Raw genomic sequence first — 7,594 nt, 5'->3', positions numbered from 1 at the left:
CTGAGCATTGGTACTGGAAATGCAGTAACGAACAAGACAGACAAGGTCTTGATACCTAGGGAGAGTTCTTTATAATAGGAGAGAGGGTAGGAACAGGAAAATAAAGTGAGTACTGTTTGTGATGTGCAGTTTGAGGAGTCAACAAAGAGTGATGTAATATTGACAGTAATTGGAGTAGACCACTTCAGATAGGATGAATGGGCAAGGCTTCTCTGAATAGGTGTGATGTGAGCAGAGATGTGTAATGCAGCAGGCCTGTGCTTATCCGGACAGAAAGAAGAGCATGCAAAGACTTAAGGATGGAGTGTGCTCGGCATGTGCGCAGACAACAGGGAAGCAGGACTGTGAGAGTGGTAAAGAAGACAGGACAGGGAGTGGGGCCAGATCGTGTCTAGCCTTGTAGGTCATGAGAAAGCCTTTGATTACATTCTGAGAGAAATGAGAAGCACGTGGAGGGTTTTGAGCAGAGAACTGACAAGATTTGACATCAATTTCTGATCACACTCTGATTGCTGTGTGACTGCAGGCCATGTGAGGATGAATGCAGGATGACCAGTAATGAGATGATGATGGCTTAGTGTCCCTAATGGAGGTGGAGGTGGCACACAGTCTGGATGTATTTTGAAGATGCAGCTGTCATGATTTACTGATGGGTTGGGAGTAAGCTGCATTAGTTTCCTAAGATTATCATAACAAATTACTGCAACTAATGTTTTCGTTGGCTGAAAACAACAGAAATTGATTCCTTCACAGTTCTGGGGGCTAGAAGTCCAAAATCAAGGTGTCAGCAGGGCCTCTTCAAAGGCTCGAGTGGAGAATCCTTCCTTGCCTCTTCTAGCTTCTGGTGGCTCCAGGTGTTCTTTGGCCTCTGCCAGCATACCTCCAATCTCTGCCTCTGTGCCAGCACACCTCCAATCTCTGCCTCTGTCTCCACATGGCCTTCCCCTCCATGTCTCTGTGTCTCAAATCTCCTTCTGCCTTTCTCTTATAAGCATACTTCCTTATAAGTGCATACTCATTCCGCTTAGGCCCCACCCTAAATCCAGAATGATATCATCTCAATATATTTGTAGGTCTTATGAAGATCCTGTTTCCAAATAAGTTCACAGTAACAAGTTCCAGGTGGGCATATCTTTTTTGGGGGGTGGGCACTATTCAACCCACTACATGGACAATGAGGTAAGATGAGCTTTGAAGTTAACCTTGATTTACATTTACTATGTTTTATGTTTTACTTACCACTTTTCATTTGAACTTCAAAAGAACTATGTGTGGCAGGTATTATTATTCCATTATTAGAAACGTGGAAACTAAGGCTATGAAAATGGTGCATAGAGCTGGAGATGGAACCTAGAATCCTTAGGCTGTACCTCAACTGCTTGCCTGCTTTGTGGGTGGTAAGGTAAGAAGATTTCTTCTTAGATGGCAGACAATGAAGGGAGTCAATGGAAAATTATGGGAGAACGAAGAGCTGCTTGGTTTGTTATTTTTTCAGTCATTGCTAACAACTCATCAAATTCTTCCTTATAGGAATTCTCTAACATGATAGAATTCATTTGTGAGCTATAGTGAGTGAGCAAGTGCTATGGTGGAATTTTGCTTTACTTGCTCATGAACATAGGCAAACAAAAAAACTCTTCCCTATTTGAGTGGAGCTTTTTTTTCTAGCCCAAATCAGGTTTATTAGGTCTATTCTTAAATATTCTTGGTTTTTTTGTTTTTGTTTTGTTTTGTTTTGTTTTTGAGATGGAGTCTTGCTCTGTTGCCAGGCTGAAGTGCAGTGGCGCTATGTCGGCTCACTGCAACCTCCGCCTCCCGGGTTCAAGCAATTCTCCTGCCTCAGCCTCCAGAGTAACTGGGACTACAGGCTCCCGCCACCACACCCAGCTAATTTTTGCATTTTTAGTAGAGATGGGGTTTCACCATGTTGGCCAGGGTGGTCTCGATCTCTTGACCTCGTGTTCCGCCCGCCTTGGCCTCCCAAAGTGCTGGGATTACAGGCTGAGCCACTGCACCCGGCCTATTCTTAAATATTCTTAAGATAGTCCTTAATGTTCATAATATTCATATGAATATGCAAACATTCAAAAATATTCATATGAATATTTCCAGGCAGATAAGAGATGAGGCTGAGACTAGGTATCTGTAACATAACCAGGAGTAGAGGCAGAGCTGATTCTGGCTTGAGAAATGATGGGCTCTGCTGGGAGACCAGGCTCTGAGAACAGGCTGTGAGTTATACAACCAAAAAGAACACTTCAGCAGGTAATGCCAAGGGTACTGGCTGAGACACAGAGATCAGAAGCCCACACCCACATTCAGCACTCAACCACGCCGAGGATAAGTAAGCTCCTTTTGCAACCAGGAAAAAGGAGGAGCCTTGTCTCAAACGTTGCATAGGACACACTTGTTCTAAAAAAAGAAATTATTGTTCATTTGAAATTCAAATTTAGGAGGCAAGTGAGCTGAAGCTTAGAGTGTGAGAGGCAATGTAGCATGGACTGGGACATCAGCTGGCACCAAAAATCCTGGATTGGAATCTTGGCTCTGCTGGGTCATCAGCTAACCTTGGACCTTTCACTTAAAACAGTCTCTCCATTAACACCTATAAAGTGGAGCAAATAGTCATATTAATACCTACCTCATAGTTTTTGTATGAAGATTAAATGACTTAATAGGTGTGGAGTGCTTAGCACAGTGCCTAACTCACAGTGTTAGCTCTTATTCTTTGAGTTTAAAATTGCCTAAATATTCATCTTCATCTCATAATAACTATTTTAAACCAAAAGGACCTTTATTTGGCTGAGTCTGAATTGTAACTTCCAAATCAAGGTTTGTTTGCTAGTTTGCTTTCAACTAAAGGAAATGTAATAAGATATAGTGGGACCCTACCTCTCAATTTGTCTGGGACACTCCCACTTTAGGGTTGTTGTCCCAGCATGATTTTTTAAAGTACCCACCTCTTATTCTAAAAAATGTTCCAATTTGGACAGTAGAATTTATGGGTTATCCTATTACAGAGATATCAAGAAGTCACTCATTTTTACACGAGTTCAGTGTGAAAATTTCAATACCTGTCCTTTGCCCCTCCACACAGTCATCACTAGAGTCTATTTTAATTTTCCTTAAAGAAGAGCAAACTCAGCCTGTGTCCCACTTGTTCGTGGCCTATAGCTTAGTGTGTCCCTTTAATACAAGTGGAAACTGAACAGCCAGAAGAAACCTTCCCTAACACTGAAACCAATGGTGAATTTAGTAAATGCCCTGCAGAAGATATGGAAGAGAAACAAGCATTGAAAAGATCTAGAAACACTGATGAGATGGTTGAGTTACACATTCTGCTTCAGAACAAGAATGCTGGGGCAGTGATTGGAGAAGGAGGCAAGAATATTAAGGCTCCCTGTATAGACTACAGTGCCAGTGTTTCAGTCCCAGACAGCAGTGGCCCCGAGTGCATACTGAGTATCAGTGCTGGTATTGAAACAATTGGAGAAATTCTAAAGAAAATCATCCCTACCTTGGAAGAGGGCCTCCAGTTGCCATTACTCACTGCAACCAGCCAGCTCCTGCTGGAATCTGATGCTGTGGAATGCTTAAATTACCAACACTATAAAGGAAGAGACTTTGAGTGGGAGTTGAAGCTGTTGATTTATCAGAGTCTAGCAGGAGGAATATTGGGGTCAAAGGCGCTAAAATCCAAGAACTTTGAGAGAACGCTCAAACAACCATCAAGCTTTTCTAGGAATGCTGTTCTCATCCCACTGACAGAGTTGTTCTTATTGGAGGAAAACCCAATAGGGTTGTAGAGTGCATAAAGATCATCCTTGATCTTATATCTGAGTCTCCCATCAAAGGACCTGCACAGCCTTATGATCCCAGTTTTTACAATGAAACCTATGATTATGGTGGTTTTACAATGATGTTTGATGACCGCCCTGGACGCCCAGTGGGATTTCCAATGTGGGGAAGAGGTGGTTTTGACAGAATGCCTCCTGGTTGGGGTGGGCGTCCCATGTGTCCATCTAGAAGAGATATGAGCCCTCATTGAGGACCACCTCCTTCTCCTACTGGACGAGGTGGCCGGGGTGGTAGCAGAGCTCGGAATCTTCCTCTTCCTCCACCATCACCACCTACAGGGGAAGACCTAATGGCCTATGACAGAAGAGGGAGACCTGGAGACTGTTATGATGACATGGTTGGTTTCAGTCCTGATGAAACTTGGAACTCTGCAATAGATACATGGAGCCCATCGGAATGGCAGATGGCTTATGAACCACAGGGTGGCTCCGGATATGATTATTCCTATGCAGGGATTGGTGGCTCATATGGTGATCTTGGTGGACCTATTACTACTGCACAAGTAACTATTTCCAAAGATTTGACTGGATCTATTATTGGCAAAGGTGGTCAGCGGATTAAACAAATCGGTCATGAGTTGGGAGCTTCAGTCAAAATTGATGAGCCTTTAGAAGGATCCGAAGATCAGATCACTATCATTACAGGAACACAGGACCAGATACGGAATGCACAATATTTGCTGCAGAACAATGTGAAGCAGTATTCTGGAAAGTTTTTCTAAGACTAGTGAAGAACTGGAGGAGTCCTGCATCTTTTTTTTTATTTGCTTCTGTTTAAAAAGCCAACATTCCTCTGCTTTGTAGGTGTTCTGCATTTGAAGTGTAGTGAAATCTTTGCTGTTCACCAGATGTAATGTTTTAGTTCCTTACAAATAGGGTTGTGGGGGAAGGCCGTGCAAAAACTAACATTGAAATTTTGAAACAGCAGCAGAGTGAGTGGATTTTATTTTTTGTTATTGTTGATGGTTTAAAAAAAATTCCCCCCATGTAATTATTGCGAACACCTTGCTCTGTGGTCACTGTAACATTTGGGGGGTGGGACAGGGAGGAAAAGTAACAATAGTCCACATGTCCCTGGCATCTGTTCAGAGCAGTGTGCAGAATATAATGCTCTTTTTAAAGAAACATTTTATGATTTTTAAAATAAATTTAGTGAACCTATTTTTTGTGGTCATTTTTTTTAAGACAGTCATTTTAAAATGGTGGCTGAATTTCTCCACCCCCAAACTAAACACTAAGTTTGATTTTCAGCTCCTCTGTTGGATATGTAAATGCATCTCTTCTTGGACATAGGCAAAATAACTCGGCAAACTTAGTTCTGGTGATTTCTTGATGGTTTGAAAGCCTATTTCTGGGAATAAATTCCAACATACATATTCATGCTTATAAAAAGCTGGGGATTTTTGGTTTGTTTTTGCAAATGCTTGCCCCTGCTTTTCAACAATTTTCTATGTTAGTGGTTGTGAAGAACTAAAGTGGGGAGCAGTACTACAAATTGAGTAATGGTATGAGTATATACCAGAATTCTGATTGGCAGCAAGTTTTATTAATCAGAATAACACTTGGTTATGGAAGTGACTGATGCTGAAAAAAATTGATTATTTTTATTAGATAATTTCTCACCTATAAACTGTCAACTTGCTCTAATGTCTTATTAAACTTTATAAAATACATATATACTTGTTTTTCCATTGTATGCAAATTGAAAGAAAAAGATGTACCATTTCTCTGTTGTATGTTGGATTATGTAGGAAATGTTTGTGTACAATTCAAAAAAAGATGAAAAAAGTTCCTGTGGATGTTTTGCGTAGTATATTGGCATTTGTAATGATAGTTAAAATTCACTTGCAAATAAATAAAACACCCATGATGCTAGATTTGATATGTGACCAATTTGAACAAGGGTTGATTGACACCTGTAAAATTTATTGAAACGTTCCTCTTACAAGGAAATACGGTAATCTTAAATTGTAAAAAAAGAAAGAAAAAGAAAAAAGAAGAGCAAACTCAATTGTTTTTCTCAAATACATATTTATGAAAACGTCTATCACTCCTTCTTTCTCATATGGTAAAATCTTAAAAACTCAACTTACTCTTGCTTTCTAGACTCTTCTCCTTTTCCTACATCCTGCTCCATATTTCCCAGGCACCCACTGCAAGAATCTGCCCTACCGAAGCCTGAAGCCGTGCACCTTTGCCCCTATCAATCCCTTTACCTGAGCATGTTTTTCCCTTTCCACCTTCTACTAATAGGTATTCTTCACTTTTCAAGGACTTGCTCAAAGTTGTCTTCTACCATAAAATCTTTTTACATTGTAGTATTGTTGGCCGTACATGCTTATATTCTCTATTCATTTATGAGCTCCTTGATGGTAGTAACTTTGGGTTTAGAATACCACTACATTCAAATTTTTACGTGAGTGAGTACTACGAACATGTTTTGAATTTAGTTGAATTTTCTATTAAGATTCATGTGCAGCACACACATAGCAAAACGTCCTCATAATCATCTTTTTTCTCCTCCAAATATGAGTTCACTAAAAATATTCTTGTAGGAGACAGAACAAATGTTTCTTTTGAAAAATTTGAAATTTTCCTTTGAATAAGAAACCATGCCACTAAAATTAGTTCTCTGGCCAAGGAATCCCTGTTAATATGCAATAACATATTGCAGAGTATTCTAATTGTTTTCTAGAATTTTGTGTTTTTACAAAGTTAAAAGTTTGCATAACTTCAAGCAATAGCTCTCAGTGCATGATACCTCCTAAATATTTATATCTGTAGTAGTGTTTCTCAAGACTTTTAATTCACAGAACATTCCACTTTTCCCTTTTAATTTTTATGATAGTTTAGAAAAGGAAACATAACACAATTGTTCCTACAAGCACCTTCATTTTCAAGCAATATTTAAAGCTCAGGGCCATGTGCTTTTTCTTTTGTCAACTCAGCTTTTCTTTAATGCTTAGAAGTGAAATTTTGACAAGAGAGCCTGTGAGGTGAATGAGTCCAATTTATGTAACTCCCCAATCAAACCAGCTGCATGGGAACAGCCATTTGGTGTCCTTCTGCTTCCTATCTCATAGAACTGCTTCTAAGCAGGTCAGCAGGGTTAGGTGGAAAATACACTAGATTAGGAATCTAGCACAGCTTCTGCCACTAATTAACAAAGCAACTCTTGTCTGACGGTTACCTTCTCTGAGCTTTAATTTCCTCCCCTGATGAGTGAGGGATAGTTAAACGATTTCTGTAGTGAGCATTCATTATGGTTAGCTTCCTAACTAGACAAAAGAAAATAAGACATTCTTCCTTATCAACATAGATGAAAAGGCTAACTCTGGGCACACTGCCTCGGAGTTAGCCCCGCAAACAAAAAAAAAAAAAAAAAAAAAAGAAAGAAAGAAAAAAGAAAAAAAATTCTAGGTGAAATGTTAGAAAATTGAATTGGGTGATAGTGATGATGATGATTGATGATATACATTGTGACTAAGTAATGTTGTTTTCCTCCCAGGAATAGAAGAGTGGTCCTACGTCAGAAAAATTTATTGATGATTTAACAAATTTAAAAAGAAAAGGAATCTGATAATACCAGTAGATACAGTTAAAAACATTTGATAAAATTGAACTCTTATTCATAACTCTTGTTAAACTAGGAATAGAAGCAATCATTAACCTGATAAAGGACATGTACAAAATAACATAGCCAACACACTTAAGTAGTGAGATAGAAGCCTTTCATT

General features: G+C 39.5%; 1 pseudogene; it reads left to right on the top strand.

Annotated features, from left to right (window-relative positions):
* Positions 1 to 244: 244 nt before the first annotated feature.
* LOC100978752 (heterogeneous nuclear ribonucleoprotein K-like) lies at positions 245 to 5,050 on the top strand (annotated as a pseudogene).
* Positions 5,051 to 7,594: the final 2,544 nt, after the last annotated feature.

This window comes from Pan paniscus, chromosome 4 (assembly GCF_029289425.2).
Source record: "Pan paniscus chromosome 4, NHGRI_mPanPan1-v2.0_pri, whole genome shotgun sequence".
Lineage (NCBI taxonomy): Eukaryota > Metazoa > Chordata > Mammalia > Primates > Hominidae > Pan > Pan paniscus.
Note: the sequence above shows the minus strand (reverse complement) of the source record. Positions and strands in the feature narration are given on the sequence as shown.